A 13,691-nucleotide genomic window follows, 5' to 3' on the forward strand; every position below is an offset into this window, starting at 1 on the left:
GTGTTTAAAACTTTAGTTTAAAACATACTGTATAAAATACGTAATGAGAAATGTCTTAAGTAAATAAACAGTTAATTAGCTATAAGTAAACAAAACAGTGTCACACGCGAACGCTTATCACCTATCTGTTAAAGGTCGTCTAGTAATCAATTTTCTAATTAATAAGTTAAAGACACAGCATATTAAATTGAGGGAACACAAACTAAATTGAATATGTTGCGAACAAAGTGACTTTCAATCATAAAGTGTGAATAATAAGCAGAGATGTGTAATTGTACGAAAGGGTTACCGCGGTCGCGTGCAAAGGATTTAACATGGGTAGGTTTTAGTCAGTAAATATCTGACACTCCCTTCCACTCAACCCAAAGCGGGGGGGAGGCTTTTGAAGATTGCCCATCTGAAAGAAAAGAGGTGTTTTGGTAACAGTTAACTAGTTTCGTTCTTAAATGTCGTCCGCTGATATTATAAAATGTTGATTTGTCTATACATGCCACTTGTAGTGGAGAAAGTATGACCCATAAGCTTTGGGACGTCTTGACTCAGCATTTATTAAATACGTTTTGAAATAAGAACCTAAAATATTGATTTTATCTTATAACTAAGATGTAGGGTTGCGATCTCTAAAATTTTTAAACAGTGCAAGACGAGTGAGAGCATTATATGAGAGTCACAAATCCCGGACATGTCAATAGGTGTGGTGTGGGGACGGTAAATATAGCGACTCGTTCGACTACAAATAAAACCCTCCCCGGGTTGGGGATGAAACAGAGAGATGATGGCAACCCTGGTTAAATTAGAGTATTGACTATTGAGGATACTTGTAAAAACTTCTGTGCCTTTCTTCTATCAGCACTGTGAAGTGATAGATTGAAAAACGATTATAATATCTATTACAAAATCTATTCGTGTTATGAATTTGTTAAATATTTTGGGTCTTAACTAAGTTTAAATGGTGTAAAGTAACCGTGATCACGAATAAGTTTTGTTCTTTAACCTTTTAAAGTTTTAGGGTCACAGCCTCTTAAATATTCCATTAAAATTAATTGCTAGTTAAAAATCTAAATTTCACTTTTGTCCAGATTGTTAATTAATTTATCTTTAGGGTCGTAAAACTTTTAGGCTCGGTCTTTTTGAATTGTCTTTGAAAAAAAAAGTGTTAAGAATAAGACATATTGCTGTCTTATTAGCGCTAAAATGATTAAAAAATTAATGAAGAACAACAGGTTAAAGGTTAGGTATCTCCGTTACATCGTTAACCCATCAGTTAATTGGGCCAGTGCCCGCGTAAACACATATTTTTGTAAGATAACGTAACTTATTTTGATTTGAAGCTTTGCTGAATTATTATTTTAAATGGGCTTTATTTTACCTAACCATTAACTAATTACCATTGTACCCTAACAGTGTATGTTTTAAGAATCACTGCTTTAATTCCATGGTGTACAATAAAGAATGCAGAATGAAATGCTTCCCGCTCTTCTAAGTTATTCAATCCTCGTGTCGCTTAGGGTACAAACTATAAGTCACATGCACAACGACACCTAGACTCAGGGTGAGCAAAAAGCGTTCCTTCAGTCGTGGAACACAGGAAAGCTTTTCGGCTATCTGTCAGTCCGTTTGTCACCAACAGTGGCAGCTAGACATTTGAAATTTTCACAGTTGATGTATTTTTGTTGTCACCATAAATAGAAATACTGAAAATAAAGATCCAGGTTAAGCTCACCGCTTTATTATATAATACAAGAAACAACATATATATTACGTCGCAATATAGACGAATACTGGCCGGTTGGTCAGAGTATTGGTCTCCCGCGTGCGCGCCGATAACACTTGACCCGTAGGTAACTCAAATTCGAACTATCACAACAAAGTTATTAAGATACTACTAATTGGACTAAAATGTGAATAGAAAATCAACTAAAACTGTACGGAAGTTGTTTATTAATTCATAACTTATATATTTTGTACAAGAGGAATGGCGACAGATAGTTAAGCTTTTTTTGTGTTCAGGTTGAAACGCTAATGACTTCAACCCACGTTGAGGGCACGGCGTGGGGATATGTCGGGCTTCCACCGACTAAATACACCCCGGGCCCCTTCTACTGCTTTAGCTGGAGTCACGGGATCCCTCGCGCAGTTTCTAATTAAGCTAAGCTAAAGATATTTAAGCTTGCCACCACGCTATAACGATTATGACCTCTCTGACATGAGTTTAAAGACAAAGAAGAAGATACACACACAAGTGTCAAAAACTGGTCATACGTACAGGTACATACAAATAGGGTAAAATGATAATGCCATTAAATTGATGACCGTAACAAGCGCTGCCTAAACTTATTCTTTTTCCTTATTGTAACGGCAGGAGAAATACAGGTGTTTGATAATCTATATCTATCTATATATACTAATATATGAAGCTGAAAAGTTTGTTTGTTTGTTTGTTTGAACGCGCTAATCTCAGGAACTACTGGTCCAAATTAAAAAAATCTTTTTGTGTTGAATAAAACATTCATCGAGGAAGGCTTTAGGCTATAAACCATCACGCTACGACTAATAGAAGCGAAGATACAATGGAAAATGTAAAAAAACCAGGGCAGGTATAAATCATAACTTATATCTTCTACCCACGGGGACGAAGTCGCGGGTAACAGCTAGTTAGGTATAATCTACAATAAAGTGAACATTTTGGTTTTGTGTGGGTAGTTGTCAAATATTCTAATTAAGTTTTAACCCACCCACAATCTAGGGAATTGCGAACAAACCGCAAGCAATTTCAAACATCCCAAGATTATTGACGGATATGGCATAAGTATACTTAGGAGAATGTGTTAGTGAAAGTTATATATCCGTTTAGTGTTTACACTTAAAACTGTATGTTATCCACGTGTATAACCTTGAAGACCGACAGCAGTTACTACATGGGCAGCAAGAGCAGTTAGAATTCAAAGATAGCGGGTAAAAAATATAATTAAGTTACTGACAATAATATAATGCCTACTTGCCTACTAATATTATAAATGCGAAAGTAACTCTGTCTGTCTGTCTGTTACGCTTTCACGTCTAAACCACTAAACCGATTTTAATGAAATTTGGTACAGAGATAGAGTTTACCTTGAGAAAGAACATAGGATAGTTTTTATCCCGGACTTTTGAAAAGTTCAATTGGAAACGCGATATAACCGACCTTGACGCGGGCGATGCCGCGGGCGAAAAGCTAGTCATACATATTACTTATGGGTAAATCGCAAGCCAAGGGGTTGCTATGAGAGTTCCGTACCTAGGAACTCTATTCCGAGGCACTAATGTCTGTCCGTTTATCTATCCGTCTGTCACCCACGATTTCATGAACCATTATAGCTTAAATAGCTTGACAGGTCAAATTTTCACAGATGACGTATTACTGGTGCCACTAGAACAACAAATTAAGATCGAGATCACAGTCGTAACCCTTAAATTTGAAGATGTTACCTAATTTTACAAACCATTGCGTACTGGTAGATTAGCATGCCTATTTACATGATTGCATGATTACATGCCGAAAAACTGCAATGCAAATATTTGGTGAATCTTAAAACATAATTGGTAAAAAAGTCCTTTGCAAAAATATTTTCCCTTTGATATCCAAACACGCATAATGTTGTTCACAATATAGTCTAGGCACAGATAATAGAAGTTTTTTCTTCAACAATAAGGTCATCGTGTACTTAGGTGGCATTTTTTTTCTTAGATCACCTGCATGACGTCACAAAGCAAATGGCTGTTTATATAACGTTGTGCAGGTCAGGTTTGACGGCAGAGGGCAGTGAATGACGTCACACATTATAGGAGCTAGAAATATAATGCTAACAAAACTTTTTTTAAATAAATATCGTGTAATAAACAGCCCTTTAGCTTTGTACTGGCTGAATATTATGTCAATCTCCGTTTCAAAAAGGAATAGTCTGAGCAGTTTCTATTAAAATTTGAAATGAGAATGTGTATAGTCTGTAATGGAAGCATTGTCGTCGTCCAGACTCCGGTAATTGAATGTTCAGCCTACGCAATGTAAGGAAGAAGGTTTTTGAATATATTACGTAAACATTAAGTCTTGAAATTACACAATAAAAATAGTACAACACTTTTCAAACTATATTAATTGCTCAGCTCACTATGGTAATTATTGAATACGAATTAATGTTTTAATTGAATTAAATTTCCATCAATTAAATAATGTTCGTTGAACGCACAATGGCGGACTTAATACTCGTAAACAGTTTCAAGCAAATTCAATTAAGTAGATTTTCTAATACGTGTGCCGGAAAGGCGAGAAAGTGTTAATTTATTAGAAATTTCAGCTCAGACTGAAGCAATTAAGGCTTAATGTAACCACGCACCATTACATTGAGATTTGGTACTGAAGGTGTTACAGTTGGAAATGTCTCTATCTTAGAGCACTTTATAAGGCTTAGTAAACACAAAAAGGGTGAATGAAAACAATCAGACACGAGGAATAAAACAATAAATAATTGGCCAAAAATATGAGTAACATAAAAACATGATTAATGTTTTCGTATTACGGCATGATATTATATCATCTAATAGTTTCGACTAGAAGAAACTCTGCATGGAAAAAATAAAAAATTACGTGCTCTAATATATTAAGGCCGTGCCGTTGCGTTCTAGAGTTGCTATTTCTTTTTTCTTCATAAGGTTTAATTTAGAGAAATCTTAATAAAATATTTGAGTAAAAGTTAAGAAATAAGTAATCTAAATCCATTTTGTCAAACATTAAATATATTTAATTATCATGCATATTTATTTACAAAATCTATTCACAAATATTTTTGGCAGAATAAAGTGATTTGACTTTCAGACATCACATCTTTGTATGCAAAGTTCAATGTCGGACCATACTTGCGACTGCGATGATCTAAAGATTAAAGATAATTAGTAAAATTATCACGCAAGAGTAAAAATCCCTTTGTCATTGATCTCATCTGACTGAAGGACTTTTTGTTCAGTTAAAACACATACTTTCTGCCCCATGGTAAACGTCAAACTAGAGACCTATTAGATGATATTTTTCGTACGCAAAAACGTATTTTAGGTGAGGTGGAAACAAAAACAAAAAGAACGTGTTCAAGTTTTTGAAATATCGAAAAGAATTGTTCTATTATACTATTAGTTAAAATGAATTACCTTAAACTTAAATTACATATTATATTAAAAAAAATACTTCAACAAAAAATATATTTAAGAAAATTATCACGAACAAAAACGGTACGTCATTTTTGAATATTTAAAATTCGAACGTCAAGCCTTTCATTTCGGCTAATCTGTTTTCTTTGAGTTTCGACCGAAGCTCTATAAAACCAGTATGGTTCTCGGAATAATTTAGAATTCTTTGGAAGTTGTTGACATATTGACAGATCGATTAAATAAAGACGGTTTAACCCAAGCGTTTAAAACTTTGTGATGAAGCACCTCATGTCGCCATGGAAACCGGTAATGGAAGCCAAGATTAAAAACCCCAATTCTTGTTTATGGTTTGTGTTGGAAAACTTTTTCTATTAATTATGATTAAAAGTATTTTAAACAGAAATCACTGATATTGACTGTTACGAACAATCGTTTTTCTGTTTGTCGTAGTTTGTCTTGTTCTGCAAAAAGTTATTCCGCAGTCAGGAATATATAAGATTCTAAGCAACTAAAACTCAACATATCTCAAACAAAAGCGTAATATCGATAAAAACCTCCTTGAACAAAAAGTATAACATCATGTAAAAAGACAATTTTAAATAGTGAAAATAACATCGAATCGCGGACTACCAGAATTTTATAACTTCTCTTTCGACCCATGGCTACTATGCATGTCTTTGCTAACAAAATATTGCATAATAACTGCACATAAAGAGTGTAACAGTAGACTGGGTCAATTTAATCCTTTCCTGACGTCAGTGCTTGATGACGTCATCAGCGGGCGTGTCCAAACGTCATGAGGTCTTGACACAAGGCAAAGATATGAAATCATACTGTTAAAACTAGTATCAAAGCTCATTTGAACAAATATCGCGACACTTGCAATACTTTGCGGAGTCATCCAGAACTTGTATGAAAAATGATTATACATGGGCAGCAATGTATCGCAACACAAGATAATTCACGCCTCGTCTAAAGAGCATTTAATTGATTCAATTGAAATGTTTACTGGGTCACAATGTGTTCTTGAGGAGTGATGGTGATGTATAGCTATAGGCATCATCACGAGTCGTAACTTCTTGATAAAAATGAAAGATGAAATTTAATCTTGGACACAGCGGTGAAATGAAAAATTCTTTGTAGCTAATATTATGGTGAGACGTTCTTATCTTGAACCATAGACCAATATAAAGAAAGCCGTTTAATAGATCGATTTAAACCACAAATTAAAGACAGCTGTCGGCTATTAAAGTTGGAATTGCGAAGCGTTAAGCCTTAATCGTCGTGAGCCTCGCTGCTTTGCCTTTAGGCTTGAAGTAGCGATATCAAAGAGAAATTACGTTTCAGTATACGCAGGTTACACTAGTACTACGTAAGCTCGTGCGTTGGATTGTACCTAAATAATTGAATGATTACAAGGAGAAGCTCGTGGCTAAATTACAAATGCACAAGTTTATCGATAACGGGTTAAGCTACGCTTGGCGGATGACCATCTATGTCATAATCAGTATTTTTTCGGATTTCGGAAGGCACATTAAATCTGTTATTTATACATCTTTGACACTTGTTACGGTTAGTTAGAAGCCAGGAAGTCAAACAACCAGCCTCGCTTAAGGTATCGTGTTGCCCAGGCAACTAGGTTGATTAAGTCAGATAGGCAGTTGTTTCTTGTTAAAAACGGGTACTTAGGTACTATTACAAGAAATTTGCAACTTAATAGTTATCATCAAAATCGTCATTCATAGCCTTTATCCTCCCAGTGCTGGGCATAGGCCTCCCCTTTCCCGTGCCACCCATCTTGCTCCCGGACGACCGATGCTTCTTTTGCCTTGTCTTGGCCACCATTCTGTCACCGTCTTAGCCTCGTTATAGCGTCACCAACGTCTCGAACCTTGGTTCGTTTTCGGATAATAGCTATATTTCAATAAAATAAACACAAATTATGAGAATGAAAGTTGGTTTTCTTAGAATAAGTAGCAGTCATTTACCCAACTTTTGTTCTGTTTATTTTGTCCTTGAACTAATCTATCGACAATGCTATCTAACATTTATCCACAAGCCCATTAGTGGAGAGAAACAATTTGTGTAAGTGAGGAAGAGAGAAAAATTACAATCTCTCGCGCGTTACTCATTGAAAGTCACGCGACGATACCTCTGTACCATAGGATATACGCAAAAGTATCACTCGACATGGTGTTCGAGATATTAACAAAAGTATACGTCTACTCATTCATAGGAGTAAAAAGGATGCATAATATATTATCTCTTTTGTCTTCTTCTGATGAACTTAGTTACTGTTTGCATGACAGTCAATCGTTTTTCTTATCCTAGCCTACGCGCATCGATGGGGTTCATTGTTCACTCAGCTCGAAGCTGTCAAATGACGAATGTTTAATACGTTGAAGACGGTCGTATAAGCATGTTTCACTCTCACAGAGTTTAGGTCCTTGTATTTTCAATTTAATACGAAATTAACATTCTTTATACTTAAATAAGCTAAGTCAAAATGTTCTGCGATTCATCTGTCACAAAGGCTACTGAGATAGGTTTGTTAGGATCGATCCTGTTCGTCCGATAAAGCCCGTATACCCCGTCCCTTAAACTCAGTAGTATAATTTTGCGATCAGCATTGTATCAGCATCAGTCGTATCTTATATCTGCTCAGTGCCAGCGTTTGACGAAGGCATGGTGAGGCGACGGCCTAGGAAGCTAAATTTGAAAGGCGTCAAAGTGTCCTGCTTCCTTTAATCCTAAAACCTCAGCTCAACTGTCTGGTTTGAATAATTGATAGGGAGGCACACCAATAACTTGATCCATTAAAAGAAAACTATGTTACTGTTGATGTTGATGTTGCTATTTCACTTTTCTCATCATATATTGTATATGTTCGTTCACCTTCTGTTTTCTAACTGTTACATGTCAGGTATGTTCCAGACACTTCTTTCAATCAATAAAGGTTTGCAACGTCTGAATGTGTTGTACGTGGAAACTTCGTGCTGAGTTTGTCACCGGTACTTTTCTACTGAAATAATTATAAAACCAACTTCGAAGTTTGTTCCAGTTAGACCTTTTGTTACGATAAGTTACTTTTGCAGTGAAATTTTAATCAGGTGTCTTTAAATTTAATTAGGTATCTCACTTAAAATATATTTTTTCAATTATTTAATTAAAGAAAACCAGCATACTCGAGTAATGGCAAGGCTGTGTTAAGTAACGTCAGGTGAATACGAAGGCGGCAGATAAAACTTAAGCTCTAGGATAAATCAATGACTAACACTTACGAAAAGTTAAATAGATTCTGATAAAGAACTACCAAAGATAGTCTCCATTACTAAAAATCTAAATCGCATCACAATATCTCTTTAAATACCTATAGGCGTTTTTAAGAACCAATTCATAATTTATCGTTTCGTATCTAACCTCACACAGAGACCTTTTATAAAAGTTCTTGAACACACTTCGCTCCCTACTCAACCCTGATGGACGGAGACCTATGCCAAAGTCTAAACTCTAGACAGAATTCCATTTATTTATTTTTTTACTCTATTAGTGTGAATAGTCTTCCTTCATCCATCACCCGTTTAGTATCAAGTTTTGATCTGACATTGTCCTGGATAATATAGGATTACGCAAAACTTTATAATCTAGTCACGTGGTTCGGATCGAGGACAGCAAATTGAGGACTTACCACCCTATTTGAATAAGAATGTTATAATGTGGGAGAGGGATGCTGCTCTACGTCACGCATAGCGCTATCTCGCTTTATAAACGCGGTGGCGTAAATGCTCATGAATCAATAACACCGCAACAGCTGTAGGATTAAACCGTGACTAGAAATGTTATGAATTGATTGAATTTCTAACACATTTCCGCTTATACTTATAAATATTTTTTATAAAGTGTTTGCATGTTGAAAAGCGTTTGTTTGAGATTAATATTTTGTTCAATATTTTTTCCTTGAATAAAGCCTTTGTTTTGAATATTTTTTAAATAACTTGTCATTGATAGTGATCAACTTTTTTTGTTTATTAAAACAATGTTACATACTATATCGTGCTAGCTTTGAAGAGGGGCATTTTCGCAACATTAAAAGTCTGGTAAAGTGTGCGTTTGGACTATCGACACTAAAATTCTCTTACAAATATGCTAAATACCTTTCATCAAAAATACATCATCTGCACGGATAGCTGAGTGGTTGAGGTCACCAAGCCAAACCCACTGCGCGCGTCGTGTCGCGGGTTCGATCCCCGCGTAGGACAAGCATTTTTGTGATCCACGAATGCTTGTTCCGAGTTTGGGTGTCTTTGTGCATGTGAGTTGTATGTTTGTTAACCCCCCGCGACATAAATAATAAATTCCTTAACGCAGGAGTCGTTTAAAAAAAAATAAAGAAAAGTTTCAATTATTTTTATCGCGGTTCATGAGAACAACATGGTGACGCACTTATACATACACAGCAGAGCGCTGTAAAGTAACGGGGTGTCGTTTTAATCTTTCGATTCGTAACAACAAAACTACAACAGAAGTGAGATCAACGACTTTGTAGTATACCAAGAAACTTTCAAAAAAGGATAGTAACACCAAGTATTCCAAAGGTTACAAACCTGACCTTCGAATCCGTATCATATTAACTTCTTTATGTCAACATAGTAATCCATTCATCTTAAGTGAGAAAGTGTCGGCTATTAGTATCCGATGTCACCAATGACCTAATTAACCTCACCTCCCACATAAGCACACCTTTCTCATAAATATTACAGAGGTCTTTATTTGCCATACACTGCTAAGAAGGTAACTATATTATGTCAAAAAAAGTAAAGACTGGGATAAAAGAAAGACTCAAAAAGGAAGGTTCTTTTTGAGTATAAGCAGTTTCTTGTTTCTTATTTTCGGAGAATGAACGCTTTGAAACCGGCTTAACCGCACTCAACAAATATTATTGAATAATTATTCACACGTCTATTACGTTTGGTTCATAACATTATTTTTTGTGAATATTTAACTCTCTTGAAATACTCACTACTCATACTCAAAGTCAATATTTATTGCTTCCATAATTAACAGTATAACAGTGAGCAGTCATAAAGTCAGTTGGTAGAGAAAGGCTATATAAGTAGAATATCTCGGGGCACTTAGCTGTAAAGCACTTAAGTTTCCAGACCCTCTCGCCTTGTTTTCTCACTTGAGAAAGTCACGTGATGCGGTAAATTCCTTTCATCAACTCATACTGATGAAAGGAAAACTGCACTCAGATTCATATGATGTTGCAAATACATACATTTCATAATCACTGAATTTGAGTAGGTAATTTATTATTTAATACTTTCTAATAGTTTTGCAATAAAATAAATTAAACTAAACTAATATTTACATTTTAAAACTATATCAATACAAAATGAAATGAGTAAGTAATCTATACTCTATACTAATATATAAACCTCAAGAATTTGTTTTATCTTATCTTCTACCCACGGGGACGAAGTCGCGGGCAACAGTTAGTTAGAATAATAAGCGCCCAGGAAGAAAATCCCTGAAGATTAAATAAAAACAAATAAATTACGTATCAAAAGAAAAACTACCTTATAACAGTCAAAAGAAGTCCAATTTACAAACGTAATCAGTTTCCCCTTGCCCCTGACGAATAAAACTTCTATTTATTTCACAGACAAACTGGAATAACAAAGTTTAAAAGACATTCCTTTTACTTTGCAAAATAAAACCGCCGGAGACTTAACATTGTTATTAATAGAAATTGTTTGCGGTTTAAGAAACGCTAATTAAACTAAACTTCTATATCTTTGTTAGAGAAAAAAGTATTTGTGCTATTGCTTTGTTTTAATTCTTCTAGATTTTCATAACGCTTTGCATAGGTAGTGAATGAAAATAAATTTTAAGTTGAAGCTGCAAGTCATGGCAACTTTAAAATTTAACCAATCTTTGAATTTTGAAATATCATATGTTCGCTTTTCATCAATGATATATTGATTATAATTATATCTAATTGTGGAACGAGACTACACTTCGTAGACCGTTTTTCGTACTTTTCAACAACAGGCAAAATCTTATATTAAGATGTAATCGGTAAAACACATCGTGGACGTACTGTCTCCATTCAAAACAAATTCAAAAAGTAAATATTATACAGTATTAAATTGTTGATCCCAAACAATGTAAACCAAGGGATATTAGCTGACCACACTTAATATTACAACGTTGAGAGAAGAAAGAGTTTTTGCTTAAACGCGCTAATCGCAGAAACTAAGGAACCTAAAAAAGTTTTTTGGTGCTACTTAGCCCACAGGTAGTACGAGCAAAGATGTTGTGTAATAAGATACTGAAACGGAAAGAAAATGCGTCCTCTCCAAAACTATAATCTTTCTTATATCTTCTAAACTGCTAGCAAAACGATTCGATTTTATATTTTCTTTTTCTGCTCGTTTAAGGATTACACTCTCTTATTAAAAAGTTTAGCTGCCGACAACATTGTGTGAAATAAATAAATGAAGCTCAGACAGTAATAATTACATACAACTACTTAAGCGTTTGCGAATATCTAGGCAACTATGAAATATAATATTTTATGATCATATTTGTGAGTAAAAAGGGTGGAACAAGATGTTATTCAACATTGCCATATTCCTATTTTAAATTTAAACAATACCTTATTGTATAAGTAAGGATATTGTAATGAATGATGAAACTCCACAAGATTAGTTATTGTTGTCAGGTTAAATATCTACTACATAACCTGTTTGGAGTCAGTCCGTCTTTATTTAAAAAAATAATTATTCCTCCGATAATCCGTTACTATACTTTAGAAGAAATTTATAAAAAACGCCGTTAAAGCATAGTATAACCTGATTGCTGGCTATTTAATAACGGTAGTTATTATAAAGCCTTTCTCGCCAAAAAATAATGTGACTTTCATTTTTGTTAGAATCAAAAATTGTTTCCTGAAATACCGATATCGCCTTATACAACATCACAAATTACCTCTTTATAATAGGCTGGCAACCAGTACCGTAAATAATGAACAATATTATCCAAAGAGTTTTTATTATTTTTGGACTTGCAGTACAAAAGAAGAATGTGAAGAAGACTGATTACCGTACGTAATTTTACCGGAATACAAAACCACCAAAACCTTGAAAGCTTTTCGGTGTAAAAATAAGTGTGAAAAATACAAGGGAGAAAAGTGAAAAGGATTTTTTGGAGTTAAGATAAAGTACTGTGAGATGTTTACAGTTTACTTATTAGGTCTTCTGCGTAGATAAATTACCATTGTTGTACCACCAAATGTGGAAACGAGACCGATACATGGTCTAGATTACTCTAGAGTGACGTCTCAAATTGTGTCAGGCTTACTTTAATAGATTGATGATTGATAAATAAGAGTTAGAACAGTACAAGATAAATACTACAAGTTCATAGAAATAATAAAACCAGACCATGTTTTCAAGTGACGTCATACGAAAGTCATTTATATTTTTTGCTAAGCGCTACGCACTTACATTCATCTAGTCCTCGCCGGGCTAATTGACTAATCCTTCCAGAATGGCGACTGTCCAGTATCAAGCCAGACACCGCTTTAAATAAAAGAATACTTAACTATGACGTCACATTACCCATATACACATATGGCATCCATATACACAGTGCGCTTGCTACGCTCTAGCTTCTAGCTTTTGAATACGGATTGTTATTGTGAAAGAAAGACACCGTTACGCGCTGTAGCATGCGATTGCAAGTCTTTGATTAAAGCGCTGATGGATTAGGGACGTCCATGTTAAGCCATTGATATTAAAGACATAATAGTTAAAGATTTTCCTGATGCTATTAATGATGTTAATGTATAGTTCTATTAAGGCAAATGGTTTTGATAAAAACCTAACTTAACTCTTCTAACCTCATCTAATGTAACTCTAACCATTTGTAAATTACGTAAAAGAGTATCAAAATATACAATTCAAATAAAAATATACACTGTTTAAATGTAGACGACAAACCCTTAATTTCCTGCCTTTCAAGTCTATTCTATATTGCTTTATTTCCAACTCGTTTATTTTCACATCAGCCGCCATATTTATAGGACTGCTACACAGTGAAACAGCCTCAGGGTAACGTCATAAAAACTTGACTGTTCACGAAACTTTCATGTGTGTTAACATAAACAGTTAAATTATAGTGTTCTTGAAGTTTATTTGAGTTTGTAACGTTTGTCTGCCTGTGTTAACTGTGATATGTTTTTGATCTATGTGGTCTGAGCGGAATAAGTGAAAATTTGTTCAAAAATAGGTACTAGACATGATTTTGACTAACAGAAAGTCAAAACAATAAACGCCGTACATATATTAGCACTCACCGAGGATTGTGTTTTCAAGAGGGACCAATGTTGTTTTTTTTTTTCTGAAAAACTTCGTAAAAATCTTCCATGTATGTTTTAATCAGAAAAACATTGCGGTAATATTTTCAAGTTTTATCGCAGGACAGAAGGCCAAACAGTACGAAATATG

Source organism: Trichoplusia ni, chromosome 2 (genome assembly GCF_003590095.1).
Source record: "Trichoplusia ni isolate ovarian cell line Hi5 chromosome 2, tn1, whole genome shotgun sequence".
Lineage (NCBI taxonomy): Eukaryota > Metazoa > Arthropoda > Insecta > Lepidoptera > Noctuidae > Trichoplusia > Trichoplusia ni.